The 15,798-nt window shown below is 38.3% G+C and overlaps 1 protein-coding gene across 2 annotated transcripts in view; it reads right to left on the bottom strand.

Annotated features, from left to right (window-relative positions):
* LOC108710783 overlaps positions 1 to 15,798 on the bottom strand; it is a 314,576-nt gene that overhangs the window by 150,183 nt on the left and 148,595 nt on the right. The gene's annotated exons all lie outside the window — the stretch shown is intronic.

Below are 15,798 nucleotides of genomic sequence, written 5' to 3'. Positions count from 1 at the left end.
TGGAAATATGGCTATTTAGATGTTCTTTCCTAGAGAAAAAAATGTTGTTACTGGAGAATCCATGCATACTTGGTATTAATTCTAGGCTGCTTTATGCCAGGGCCCTTTAATTAGGGATGCACCGAATCCAGGAAACGAGTGAAGCTTCATCCAATTTGGCTACCAAAAGGCTGGGCCAAATTCAGATGATCAAATTGGTTTGGCCCCTGGGTCAGATCATATTGGATGCCTTGAAAGACCCATGGTGAGATGGCCGCATTAACATGCTATTATTTTTAAACCTACTCAATTGAAATTCCCAATTTTCAGCAAGGGATCTTGTAGACCGTCAGGATGGCCCCATACATGAGCCAATAAGCTGTTAACTCATTCTGATGAAGGTTGTCAAAAACAAAACAGTTCACTGTGAAGCCCTCTGTATAATGAACTGTTCTTTATCTAAAAACCTGACAGGTTGCAGCTGGGGAAAGGGAGGGGTCTGTTTATACAGAGGGCATACATTTCCCTACATTTCTCTCGTCCTTTATTACCTATTGGAAAATAACAGGGTATATCCCCAAATTTTAACCAGATGAACACAGCAAATGAAATGTAATTATGCAAAATATACAGTCAGGGCAGATGAGGCGAGCTGCAAATAACAGCATGCTACATGGGTTCAGTAAATGCATAGACAGTGCCGGGAAGCCTATGGAAATACTGGCCACACAAGGAAAGCTATGTGCTGTGTGACTCTGACCTAAGTGTGCTCTGCTTGGAATAAGTGATGTAATTTAGACCATGAAACCTGAGGCTTGAACAAGGTGTGCGTATTTCTGCTAAAAACCAGACATTATTGCCATTGCGTAAATAAATACGGTTCTAAACATCCCTTTAAAGGGAGAGTATCATTTGCCTGCAAGAGGCTTTACAATCACTTAATTTTTATATAAATGTTTTTAAAAGGGTCTGTAAACCCCCTTAAAACTGTTCTATAAAACTTTGCAGCTCTCCAATGGAGGCGGGAGAAACTTAATTACATATACAAGAAGATTCTCCAATGGGAATCCTCACTAAAAATACAGCATGTTCTATGGAATAACTTGTTGCCATCAGCTTTTCAGAGTTAAAGGTCACATGGCATTAATGGTTCTAAATATCAAATTAATTCCATCCAGAATGTGACATCTTTGCAGCAGGATCTTGGCAAACTGGGCAGCTAAGTGGCAAATGAGATTCAGTATTAATAAATGTAAAGTTATGCACCTGGGATGAAAAATATCCTCGTATACCCTTAATGGGACTGCACTAGGCAAATCCATAATGGAAAAGGACCTTGGAGTCCTTGTAGATGATAAACTTGGCTGTAGCAAGCAAAGACCCCATCTAGAATATTCTGTACATTTTTGGTCTCCAGTGCTCAAACGGGACATTATTGAATTAGAGAGGGCAACTAAGCTGGTAAAAGGTATGGAAAATCTTAGCTATGAGGAAAGACTGGCCAAATTGGGGTTATTTAACGCTGGAGAAGAGGTGCTTAAGGGGTGATATGATAACTATGTATAAATATATAAGGGGATCATATAATAATCTCTCTAATGATTTATTTGCCAGTAGGTCCTTCCAGCTGACACAAGGTCACCCATTCTGTTTAGAAGTGAGGTTCCGCCTAAATATTCGGAAGGGTTTTTTTTACAGTGAGAGCTGTGAAGATGTGGAATTCTCTCCCTGAATCAGTGGTACAGGCTGATACATTAGATAGCTTTAAGAAGGGGTTGGATGGCTTTTTAGCAAGTGAGGGAACACAGGGTTATGGAAGATAGCTCATAGTACAAGTTGATCCAGGGACTGGTCTGATTTTGTAGTCTGGATGGAATTTTTCTCCCTCTGAGGCAAATTGGAGAGGCTTCAAATAGGTTTTTTTTTGCCTTCCTCTGGATGAACAGCAGTTAAGCAGGTTTTATACAGACTTAAAGTTGAACTTGATGGACATCTGTCTTTTTTCAACCTAACTAACTTACTATGTAAAGGGACACTAAGCCCACTGTAAAACCCCCTAGTAAGCACCCCCTAGTTCTCTCACACATTGAAACTGGCCAAAAACCATATATATACGTGTGTATTTATTATAGTTGCAAGAGACAAATTGACCAATGAAATACCCTGCTGCACTTCCCAAACATACCTTACCCAGTTGTTGCTGGACTAGAAATCCCAAGCATACTTTAAAGGGGTGGTTTATCTTTAAGGTAACTTTTAGTATGTTATAGAATGGTCAATTCTAAGCAACTTTTCAATTGGTTTTCATTATTTATTGTTTATAGTTGTATAAGTATTTGCCTTTTTCTTCTGACTCTTTGCAGCTTTCAAATGGGCGCCGCTGACTCCCTTCTAAAAAAACAAATGCTCTGTAAGGCAACACATGTATTGTTATGGTTACTTTTTATTATTGACCCTTCTATCCCTCTCTTATTCATAGTCCAGTCTCTTATTCAAATCAATGCATGGTTGCTAGGATAATTTGGACCCTATTTACCAGATTGCTTAAGATGTAAATTGAAGAGCTGCTGAATAAAGAGCTAAATAACTCAAAAACCTTCAATAATAAAAAATGAAAATCAATTGCAAATTGTCTCAGAATATCACTCTCTACATCATACTAAAAGTAATCTCAAAGGTGAACAACCGCTTTAAAATATCTCAATTGTAGCTGTAGTTCAGCATCACCTGGTTGCATACTTAAAGCAATATTGCTCAATAAAATTTGCATTTGGAGTTGAAAGCATTAAAGGGACAGTAAACTGACCTTTAAAGCCATCTCTTTAGAAGCCCCACCTTTCAGGGGATCATGTGGGGCAATTGGGACTCTTTTTGGGGGACATTGTGGTGTTGTTTGTGAATGTGTCCAAACCAGAAGATGTAAAACTAGAACTGGAATACATTCAATCACACACTTTTTGCAGCTTTATATGTCTTCCACAATTCAATAGATAAGTCCTCTATATCTATAAAGGAGTTTGTTTATACAGAGGTCAACTAGTACCAAAAATAGCACCAAACTAGTACCATCTTGTCCAGAATTGCTGACATTCTTTACCTGCAGACATTTTGTGGGTTCACCAAGAAATAACTATGAGCAAGAACACAAAAAGGCGAGACATTAATAAAATGTTGACATGTTTTTCACGGGTTCAGCTTATTGTCAAAACAGTAAGAATGTGATAGGTTAGCCGAGCACATACTGAATTATGCACTGCAGTATCTGTAAGGGTACTTTATATCTTCATAACACTATGTCAGAGTCTTTAGCTATGTTTGGATTGTCCTGTTCGCTGCTCTCTTTACAAATGAATCTAAAGACTAAAGATACTGTGAAGTTGCTCAGATTAGAAGCTGAACGAGATGTGGTTACACACCTGCTTTGAATCCCAAACATGCTCGTGGTCAAGTCTGGTTAACTGAAATGTTGCAGAGTACAGAACAGACCTTCTTAACTACTCTGATCATATGTCTTCTGTCTGGGACCTAAATCTGGCACACATCAAAAGGCAGGTTTCCCCTTACTCCTGAAAAACTATAGCTTGAGACAAGCATTAACTCTTCAAAACATTACCTATTGGGCTCTTAAAATTTCCACACAACATTACCTCTTTTTTTTTTTTTTGCTTTCGGAACAAATTAGGTTTTGTTTGAGGCCCTCGACATAATTACCACCTTGTGCCCTTAAGCCGTGGAAATATGAACCTTTTTTAATACGATAATAAAATGGCATTCCTATGACATAGTCTTTTATCAAAAAGCTAAATCATTTCCAGTTCATTTTAGGAATTTCGGTTGCCAATAAAATTTTATTCAGGCAAATTCAAACAAGCTGTTCAAAGCCATTCACGTCTAGCAAAGTGTAGGCTCCCACGTCCCCCCCCCCCACCCCACACACACTGTCTAACAGGTAACATCTGTATTGTAGCTCAATATACCACACAACATCTTAGATTTCTTTTTGTGGAACTCTGCAATTTACTTCAGGAATACCTATGGAAATCACAGGTTAGTCACAGAATGTTTACCATATGTTATAGTTAGCCCAGTAGGATATGACACAGTACATAAAACTTTTTTTTCCTCTTTCGGTCTATGCCATAAAACTTGACTAGGTTATACACACAATGTTGGTACTGGAATATGTTCTTTATATGATGAATGTAATTCAATGACAGATTGCATAATAAAAATAACACAAAAACTAAAATGATTGACAAAAAAAAAGTTGGTCTACAGAACGCCCTTGCAAAAAATTTAAGAAAACATCTGTTACGTAAGGAAATTGCACAAATAATGTGTTAGATTTAGTCGAAAAAACCTCCCCAAAAATTTCATTTTTCTAAACACAAAGAGGAAACTTTATCAAAAATCGAATTTTCAAGGCAGGGAAAATACTTTCTACCCATCAGTGGCTTAACTAGAGCGGCTGGGAAGGAGGGTTTTGTTTTTATTACCTATAGAAGAAGCAGACCACACAGTCTGGGCCCCCATGCGACTGCAGGGTCTGCTTCCTCTAAAGTTACGCCTCTGCTACAATCTGCCCAATTTCTAATTAATCTCAAAAATTTGAATTAAAAATATCTTGAATTTTGCTAATCCAACTCCCACTGACTTCTATATAAACTCGTTGTTGGTGCCATTTTTTTTATACCTAAGATTTCAAGTTGTTTGCCCATAATAAATCTAGAAAAAATGTGAGTTTAAAACTCAAATCCAAAATGTTTGCAAATTTGGGCTCATATGTCAAGTGTCACTATACTTCAAATTCAACAGCAGAATTTTATTATCCTGAAAGCTAAATTATGGGAAGGCCATGTATCTCCCATTTAAGCTAAAAGATTTAATTTTTTTACAAAATTTCTTTGTAATAATAAAACAGTATCTGCTTGTACTTGATTTACAACCTATACGAAAAAATAAAAAAAATTACCTTAAAGATGCCTTTAAATGACAAACAATGTCTATGACATTAAGGGGCAGATTTATCAAAGGTCGAAGTGAATTTTTGAATTAAAATACTTTCGAATTTCAAAGTAATTTTTGAGTACTTCAACCATCAAATAGGCCAAATTCGACTTCGATTCGAATTGAAAATACTTAGAATATTCGACCATTTCAAAATCGAAGTACTGTCTCTTTAAAAAACTTGACCTAGACACTTCGCCACCTTAAACCTGCCGAATTGCTATGTTAACCTATGGGAACCTCCTACAACCTATAGCCAATATTTGGCTAAGTTTTTAGAAGTTGAAGTTTTTTTTTTGAAAATTGTTCAAACGATCAACGAAATAGTTAGAATCGTTAGATTCGAACGATTTCTATGATCGATCGAACATTTTTAATTTAATCGGAAACAACTAAATTTAAACAAAAGAAAAACTATTAGAGGTTAAAAAGTATAAGCACTTCGAAATTCGACCCTTGATAAATCTGCCCCTTACAATTTCAACATCACTGGATGTAGAGAACAGTAGAGAAATATGGGCAAAAAAGGTTGAGATTCAGTTGAATCCTAAAGTTGGTCAACAGGGGTAGATACTGTTGCCGTTAGGTTTCATTGAACATACTGGTAAATCCATTTGGCCTATGGTCTACTTAGCATATATTTATATACCATTTTTAAACACATGCATTAATGGACTACCCACCACTGGTCGCCTGTTCAATAACATACTTGTTTATCCTTGAGTTAAATGGGCAGATCTGCTCACTTGTACCCAGATAAAAAAGTGGTTCCTATTAGGTTCAAACCCCACCCCTAAAAAATCTTTAAAACTCTATAGTTGCAACTATAGTTAGTACAAGTCCATTATGAGTACAAAGAAATATGCCAGTGCCATTTGAGAATGCCTTACATTGAACTTTACAAAGGGAGGCAAATAGGCAACCTGTAGCTAATCAGAATATTAGAACATCCACAGTCAAATAAATAACATAGTTAAATGCAATAGATAAAGCATAAAAGATGTCTAACTGCCAACGTGCCATAAAATACATAGAATTTCCTGTGCTGTCTGTCAAGGACCCAACTGCCACATGCCCTCGATTATGCATTCAATTGTTGCCACTTAGCAAAACAAATTAATTGATTCAGCCTGGGGTCATAGATTTTGAGCCCTTCACAACCAGTTATTCCCTGACCTTATCTCATATATCTCTTATGGTCATTGTAGAAAAATTTCACCTATGATAAACAGTAAATCCATGCCTGGCAAAAAAAATCTGCTCATCACTACTAATTATTAGCGATGGGCATCAAAATTATTTTGAAGCATGTCAATTTTAACTTGAGCGACAATTTTTATATGCACGACTTTAATATGCATTATAGTCAATGGGTGTCTGAATAATTTTGACACGCAACAATTTTTATTAACGCAACAATTTTGACACGCAACTTTTCGCCGGTGAATTGTCGCCACAGTTTCACAAATTAATTAGCTTGAGACGAAACGCAGAAATTCACTGCAAATTGCTGTCTGCCGAATTTATTAGACCACTGTGCCAGCATGGGGTTAATTTAAAAAGGAGAACAATGAATCATTTCTGCTGTTGCACATGTCCTGATTACTACATGTATCTAATATATCACATCAACAATTAATTATCTAATCCTTTGCCTCCTCTTTTGTCTATGCTTACAGCTTGGATAAAAAAAAAAAACACAGCTAAAATTTTGGGAACTAGTTGAGATAAATTAAACAGAGAGCCAGCAGGATGAAATGATACCAGCATAGGGCTGTGTGTTTGTTCTTCGTTGTAGTAACAATAAATGATCACCTGACAGCAAATATTATTATTAATTAATAATAATAATAATAATAATAATAAAGAACACCTTGCGTGCACAGGAGGATGACACCCATTCCCAATGCAGATTTAGCCTAAACAGAGAATGTATATGCAACATATGCTTATTGTTTCTCTAATAACATTGGCATAAAGTGCTACAGTATTTACTCCAGCTAGGCCAGTAGAATACTGACAAGGTGGCACACATACTGGCAAACCACTACATTAAAATATTCCAGTTTCTCTGGAATTCCATGACCTGTATATATACATACTCTATGGATTTAAACAGTCACAGTAACTTCTAATATCCTTAAAATGTACAGTTTATGATACATTATCCCTTATATTACATTAGTGATACGACCCTGACCTGTATATTGCTTTTATTGGGTTATTAATTGATAATACCCCTCGGTAACAACTTATATTCTTGAACTGACCTGTATAACCCATTCTAAAGCGGTGTGCCTTTATATGGTCACAGAACACCTCAGTGACTTTGAATATCCTTCTAATTTACAGTATGGGTACATTATCCTTTTATAACATGAGTGATACTCAGAGTTCCCTGTATAACTCAGCCTGCCTTTATATAGCCACAGAATTACTCAGTGACTAATATCCTTATAATTTACAGTAGGGGGTACATTAGCCCTTATATTAAGTAGGGCTCTATAGGAGATCTTTACCAGCAGGATCTTTTAGTAAAGTGAGTTACATGATGAAATACACAGTTAATATTATCCTGTCCTACAGATCCTGATGTAATATTATATACAATTAATATTAATCATGCTGTGAAGCGAATCATCTTTCCAACTATGTCAAAAAGTTGCTGGGATGAAAACCACAGTAGTTTTTTAGAGCCACAGTATGCTTCTTTTTATGTGCTGCTATAGCTCATTTTTTTTACTTTGAATTTTTACAAATAAATAACTATTTGCTACAGGTTCTATGAAGAAGTTAGTGACTCCTTAATTGTAACAGGACCTACAAACTGGACATGGATATTCAACATCAAAATCAGTACTGATCTTTGTTAAAGTAACCCTTTAACACAACCCTTTCAGCATTCTCCATTATAAAATGAGAACATCTGACCAAGTTTTAGCCTATCACACCCCCGATTTGCTACAAACATTGCCCACTTACTAGTAAGCCCCATCCGTTTAGAATCAGGAATGTTCCACATAAAAAGGAGGTATGACACGTGTGTTCAACATAAACAAAATAAGTAACATTTCTATTGAATTTTTACAAAAAAAAATACCCCACAATCTTGTATCCAATCACATTCATCCATTTTTTATTGCATTACTCCCATACAGAGCTCTGTATATAAATATAAATACCAGGCTTTTAGATAAGGAGTTTATTATCCAGGGGTTTCACTGGGAAGGGGCATCTCCTGAAATAATGTCTCCTCCTTCCATAGACACTCTGAAGATCCTAGAAAAAGTATCCAGTGCAAAATCATACTTGTATACTCTCCCGTATTTGTCAGGGTTTACAAGTATTTATACCCCGGCTGGGGCAATAGGGTTGTGGTGGTTTTGACAGGATGGGGTAGAACAGGGGAGTGGTTGAGGTCACTGCAGAATATAAGTGCTATACATATGTAATAATGAAAGGCCCTATTTATTATTTATATTTAGTGATGGGCGAATTTATATTTAGTGATGGGTGAAGTTGATGCCCAGAGCCCATTAAAGTCAATAGGTGTCCGTTAATCATTCGCCCATCACTATTTATATTTTATATGTTGGACAACGGTGTATATTGTCCCTTTCTGTACCATTTTCCAAATAAATATTATATATGAACAATAAAATGTGTTCAATTTAATGTAAAACATGCATGAGATCATAATGTGTACACCCCTCTTGCTATACATATTCCTGCACAGAAATGTATGGCTTGCCAATTTAAATTTACTCCATATGTCTTGAATGTATGCAGGTATTATTAATGACAGATCCTTAGTTTGGGTCATTCCCGTTTTTTCCAGGTTATTTCAGTTGGCGGAATGTCAGCTCTCACAACAGACAAGGGAGGAAGAGGAAGGGTTGCACAAGCCCCTGAAAGCCTAATTGATCTCTTACAAAACATCAGGACCTCACCCTTTCACATCATGTTCATCCAAGAAAACAGGATTAACAAGAAGTTACTAGGCCCCAACACAAATGTGGGTAAATGTTCCATATTACACAGAAATTCTTTTTTGTTGTCCTTACACCAGAATTCAATTCAGACAAACAACCAAGGGTACTACCAGTGCCCATAAATACTCTTATGCCAATTTATTGCACACTAGAATTACATCAACATTTTGCACCATTCTATATCAGGTGTAACTCCCCGAAATCAATGGGACAGTCTAGTGGCAAAGAATTTCTATCAGGAAAAGCAGCATTCTACCAATTCTCCTAGCCCTATAATCAGCGGCTTTTGCGGGGCTGCTGCCGCCCCCACGCCTGGTCTTCTCTCCTAATTACTAGTGTCTGAGCGGGTCCTGGAGGGGCCGCATCGCTAGTGTAGTGAGCGTTATTGCGCTTGCTGCACTAGCAGAGCCGAATTAAAGTTACAAGAAGCAGCATTTTGCCGCCCCGGGTAACTGATCGCTCCATGCCATCTGAGGCAAGGTTCTCACCTTACCTCGTGGCAGGAGCCACCCTGCCTATAGTTTCCTAAACAAACTCAGGGTCAACGGGGTCTGCTAGGACCCACCAGAGAATCTGGCACCCATGTCCCACTCTCACAGCAATTAGTTAAGGAAAGGTATGTGGTATAGGTTTTTATATAGGCCTATGGTGAAAATAAGGATCACAATAGTCCTAGGCTAACGCTGACTAGGCACAATGGGAGAACCACTGTTGCTTTATTCATCAAGTTCTCATGGTAGAAGTACACACCTGCAGCATTCTGATTGGTCAGTTCATTAATTAACAATGCACTAGGCCAATCACAATGCTCATCCATGTGGAACATCATAAAACAGCAGGTAACACAACTGAGCTGCTCAGCCAGTGATACATGGTCTAGTGCCTTGGAAGGTCCTTTTACTTATATTGATCACAAGACTCAAATGTGCCTCTCATAGGGCCCATTCTTGCAATTATAAGAATAGTGCACTAAATATTAAAGGTATTTATAGGTAGGAATATAAAAGGCCAGATGGCATTTATTCTAGGCTGGGGAGTGTTGAGCACTGGGCAGTTTTCTTGTACAGAGTCTATAGTGCTTCAGCTCTTTGTAAATGGAAGCTCAGGTCTCAATGGTAAGGCATCTAGCAAATAAATAAATTCTTAAATGGTTATTATATTTATTGAAATTAAAAACATATAACCATTGATAATATTTATCAGCATTGAGGGAAACACTCACTGATACTGCAGCAATTTAACCTCTATCAGTTCTGATTCATTCTCCAACTATTTACCTGGTGTAATAATCTCAGACTCAGGTGCTAATCTACACCTCAGCCTTATAATTCATTGGTACCAGGACAAACCTCAAAAATAAACAGTCATATAGAAAATTCCTTCGGAAATTTGGAAATCATTAAATGAGATACAACCAGAGCCACCGTTGGAAATCAAGGGGCTCTATACTACTTAGCAGGGTCCTTTCCCCCAGGGTTATTATAAGGGTGTTGTTTGGCCATTTTAAACTGAGCCCTGCCCCCCCATCACAGCTCCCATTTTGTTCCTTGTTTATTGTTCCCAAATGTTGCTTCCGTGGTGGTAACGATAGATGTACCTTCTCGTACCAATAGTCTTGCGCATGCTGGGAAATATTTTGCATTAGCAATAAGCAGCCTGCCTGTGTCACTTACTGTATGTTTGTTTTCTTTAATTAAAGAAGATTTTTTTCCTTTTACATTTCTATAGACTGTATGCATAAAAATCCCCCAAACATTTAAAGGAGGTATATCCATTCTAGCTGGAAGCAAACACTTAAGTGAAAGTGCATTTTTCTCACATGACTTGTTATTAAGGTATTTTGGCTGTGGCTTCTCTGGAAAGTTATCATGAATGAACTCATCCCAAACTTGCCTTCATATTTCTCCTTGAAGAGACAGATTTGCTTCCAATGGAATGCAAACATAGAATGAAATATAGAATGATATATATTCAGCAGACACGACAACTGCCCTGGTGGGCTTCCAGAATTTCAGAAAAAAAATGGGAACTTAAGGGCAAATTCACTAACCTCTGGAAATTCGCCAACTCACATCGCCACACTTCGCCAGGCGAAAATTCGCCAGGACAACGCTAATTCACTAAAATGAGAAGTTGTGTCCAGGGCGTCGAACAATGGTGAAGTTTAGCTAGCGTTAATTCGGCAAGCAAATCGAAGTTGCGCTAGCATTGGCTAATTTGCATATAGCCAATGGACATATATGTTGCAGCCAATACATTACACTACACAATCCCAGGGAACCTTAATAAAAGAAAATAGAGTTGTTATATTGCCCTACACATGAGCCCAGTGTATAGTTTATGTGCCATATGTAAGGAAATGTAGGGGGGAAGCCGGGTACCCTAAAAAAAAATTACGATCTTTTGTAGACTATCACCCTGAAAAACTGAAAAGTCACCCAGGGTTTTTTGAGACTTAGAAAAATTTTCACATTTTTTTTTGAGGAACTCCTATCTACGCTATTGCACTTCGCCTGGTCTGAGGTGGCGAAGGCAAGTCTGGGGCAAGAGCTAACGTTCATTAAAATCCGCATCTTATCAAATTTCGTTGTTACGTCCAGTGAGTAGTGATACAGTCTATCTCCTTCTTTAGCGAATTTACGCCAGCGCCCATTAGTAAATTGTCGCCAGCATTAGTCAATTTGCCCTTTAGTAAATTTGCCCCTTAAGGAGAAGTCTGGGAGTATTAATAATCATGGCCATTTTGGTTTGCAGGTGTGTATTCTCTTATTATAGCTTAAGAATTTAGCCCTGTACCATATTTGGTCTTTAACGAAAATTGTTTTTTGAGTGAAAAAACCTGACTGGAAATGTTTTTGAGGGTTGGCCATTAGACCAATTATTTTGTGTACAAAAAAAAAAAAAAAAAAAAAATCACCATATTTTGTACCCATAATGCAATTTCCCCCCATAATGTCACTATAACTGCAACTGCACTCTGAGTTTTGTTTGCAGATTTGTGTCAAAACACAAGTACAATTGCCCTTGTATTTTGCTGCACAAACTTGGTGTAAGTTAGCAGTTGCATGGTGCAAGTTGCTTCTAATATTATCAGAGTGGGAGTTGCATGACAAAATGGTATTTGCATTCGATTAGATGGGAGCAACTGTGGTGTGTCTGTTGATCAAACCGCTGTTGGAAACTGGAGCTACTACCAGGTGCAGGGTGAAGGTAGCTTCAGGGTTTCTCTGCATCAGTAGTCATAGTTGCACTGGAGTTACCATCAGGTTCATCATGGAATTGTAAGGTGACCCCTGAAAACCTAGTATTTTTGAGCAGGGATTATATTTTGTCTTAAAACACATTATGGCCAACACAGAGTTGCAGGGTCTCCTTCCCCTGGTGTGTGCCCTGGTTGTGGGCATAATAGCCAATGTTTCCCCATCCCAGAAATACATATATCTGTGCCAAACCTGCTAACTGTCCCATTTCAAGAAGGGAACTTTTAATATCTATACCCCAATGGCGTCAGGATTACACAAAACAAAGCAGGGTTTTGGGGGTATGTCTGGGTGTAACTAGGTGTGGTCAACTAAATCTGGGTTTGGATTAAACAATTCAGATTTTTCATAGACATGTAGTATGGGGCATTCACGTGACTTCCCTACAACTGCTTATATGAGTCCCTGATGATCTTCTCGGTTCATAACCCCCCCCCCCAACTGTCTTTTACAACGTGAATAAGAAGGAACAGACAGACCATCATTCTAAGTACAAAGAAAACACCTATGAGCGAGTGCATAGCGAGGAGCTGGCATTTGCACAAGGCTGTGGTTATGTTTGTGTTGCTAAAATTTGCCTGTTTATCAAAGGCACATCAATTCACACAAATGCAAAAAAAAACCTCTAGCCTTGTAGCCAGTAGATCTGCAAACGCCCCAGGTCACATGACCCAACTTGTGCAAAGGTCATAGGTGAGGTTACAATCTGCAGAAACAACACATACAGCTTGTGTTGTACAACAGCCCAGCACAGGCAGATTTATAGTTTGCTAAATGTGTTTTGTCATTCATGGGCATTAGCCATGGGATCTTCAGCTGTCCACAATATATTATTGCCTACATAATGCTTTATGTTCCCCTTTACATTGTGACCCCTATCCTCCAATTTGACCTTGAGTTGCCAGGCATTTTCCCATAAACTCACCTGTAACCCCCAAAATGAAAAGTCTACAGTGTTGGTAGGGTTGCCACCTTTTCTTGAAAAAATTACCAGCCTTCCTATATTTTGTGGGTTTTCCCTATAAATAACATTGGCATCAAGCAACATTTTTACTGGCCAAGTGGCAAACCTTGGTGCTGGCACACTGGTACTTACAATCGTATACCTCCCAACTGTCCCATTTTCAGTGGGACAGTCCTGCCTTTGACAGCTCAACCTGCAGTCCCGTGTTTGTGCTGAAAAGTCCCGAATTTCTCTGCACTGAACAGCCAGAAAAAGAAACAACATTTCTAACTTAATTGGCTTTTGGCCAAAACAGAACAGAGTCCAGAACAGCTAGCAGGTGCAACTAAAATACTTTGTAACAATTTTGAGATAAGCAAAAAAAAAAACTGTAATAACTGGAAAAAAAACACAGAAATATGTTCAAACTCTCATAACCTGCCAAATTTTCTAAAATGAACATGGTAATTAGAGGGTGTGGCAACAAAATGGCCGTGTTCAAAAATGTTCGTTGCACTATGCACGGCAAATGTTTTCATCCCTCTTTTTATCTGCATACATTTTTATATGCAATCGGTGGCATGGAACATGTACAAGTAAAAAATGCGTTTGTTCTTTTAATTTTAAGGTCAATTTTTCCCTTTTAAGGGAATATAAACCAAAAATAAAAATTTTGCCTAATGCAGGAAAATGTAATTCTAAGCAACCTACATTCATTAAACACTTTCACTGGTTTTAAAGTTATTTGAAAATGCTGTTCCTTTCAGCACTGCTGATTCTCACTTGAAACATTGTAGCAGAAGACTGCTTCTTTGTGGGTCTGCTAATCTGCCAGCTACACTGTTTCAGTAGTCAGAACCGCCAGGGACAGGTAGTGCTTCCAATATTTACATATAACCAGGGTCGGACTGGACATGGGGGGGCCCATCGGGTTACTATATTCCGTGACCCCCCGCACGCATGCTTGGCACACACGAGCTGCGCATGCGCAAACATCTGAGCGCACGCTGGAGTGTATGCGTGCAAACGCCGGTGTGCATGCATGACCGCCGACGTGCATGTGCTACTGGTGCAACACTTAATTTTTAATTGGGGGCCCGGAGATCCAGGGAGGGGGGCTGGACCGACCGGGGCCCGACGAGTTTTTTCGCGGCGTCCCACGAAAAAACTTGTTGGGCCCCGGCCGGCCCAGTCTGATGCTGCATATAACTTTAAAACCACAGATCATTCCTAATTGTAATGCACCAAAATCAGGATTTGGTTTGGGATTCTGCCTTTTTCAGCAGGATTTGGATTCAGCCGAATCAAATCCTAATTTGCATATGTAAATTAAGGGAGGGAAGGGAAATCATGTGACTTTTCGTCACAAAACAAGAAAGTAAAAATAAATTCCCCCACTTTTTCTTTTTTCACCAAATCCTAATTTACATATGCAAATGAATTAAGTGCATCCCTAATTCCTAATGGAGGTACATTGGAAAGTTGCTTTTACAATTAGTTTCATTAGGAAAAAATTATACTGTTGGGTTTACATGTCCTTTAACTATTTCATAACCTTTCCAGCAGCCATGGGGGTTAATAAACAGAAACCGCAACATACATAAATCATGTACAAATATTCTTCCCTAGAGATAAAGTGTAGCACTAGCTACAAGCAGTGACGTCACAATAAAGTGTATTGTTTGGAGGTTTTGGTGGTACCTAGGATGCCATTCCGCTTTTTAGCAGCATTATCCTTCTGGAAATATGAGCAAACTCTGCTTGACAACACAAAGGAATTTTCCCATGGATAGACTAAAAGCTGACTCACATGAAAGGCTTGCCTGAAGTGGTCATGCCCTCTAAGTAAACAATGCAGGCATGAGGAACTCTGAGTCGAACAGCAGTCTTAGCATTCCACAGACCAAGCCTAAAAAGCGAAACCTTATTGGTCAGGGATAGGGTCAGCCACCTAGGGCCTGGCCAATCTATTTGTCTATTGACTCAAGCTGCAGAGCGAAGAATCCGTGAACTCTGTGCTGTCAGTGCATGTTGGAAAGATATTTCCTGTTCAGTGGCAGAGCCTGAATGCAGCACACACAGCCCCGGCTGTTTACATTGGCAGGTATGAGCTTTACTGTGCCTTCTAAACCCCCACTAGCACCCTACAATTAAAGCTCTGCCTCTGAAAGTGCAACAAAGGAAAGCTATGGAAACAGGATATACGCACTGCATAAGTCCATGCTCAGCTACAGCTTTAAAATTCCATTCAAAATAAAATTCCATTCAAATATTTCATATATTGTATATATTCTCTTTTGCAATTCAGAACATACAACATACAGGGTGTAACTATAGAGGAAGCAGACCCTGTGGCTGCAGGGGAGCCCAGGAGGTATAGGGGCCTACGAGGTCCTAATTCATATATAGTTTCAATAAATATTGGTAAAACATTTTGGGGGCCTGTAAAATGATTTGCTGTCGGCCCAGTAATATCTAGTTACACCACTGACTTCATACATAATATATAATGAGAATTATTTTAAATGTTTAAAATAAATATTCATCTGAAGTTATAAATATGCAAAATGCTAAATACAGTAAAAATATTTTATATATAAAATAAAAGTAATATATC

This window comes from Xenopus laevis, chromosome 3L (genome assembly GCF_017654675.1).
Source record: "Xenopus laevis strain J_2021 chromosome 3L, Xenopus_laevis_v10.1, whole genome shotgun sequence".
Lineage (NCBI taxonomy): Eukaryota > Metazoa > Chordata > Amphibia > Anura > Pipidae > Xenopus > Xenopus laevis.
The sequence above is the reverse complement of the archived record's forward strand: the minus strand, read 5'-3'. Positions and strand labels throughout refer to the sequence as shown.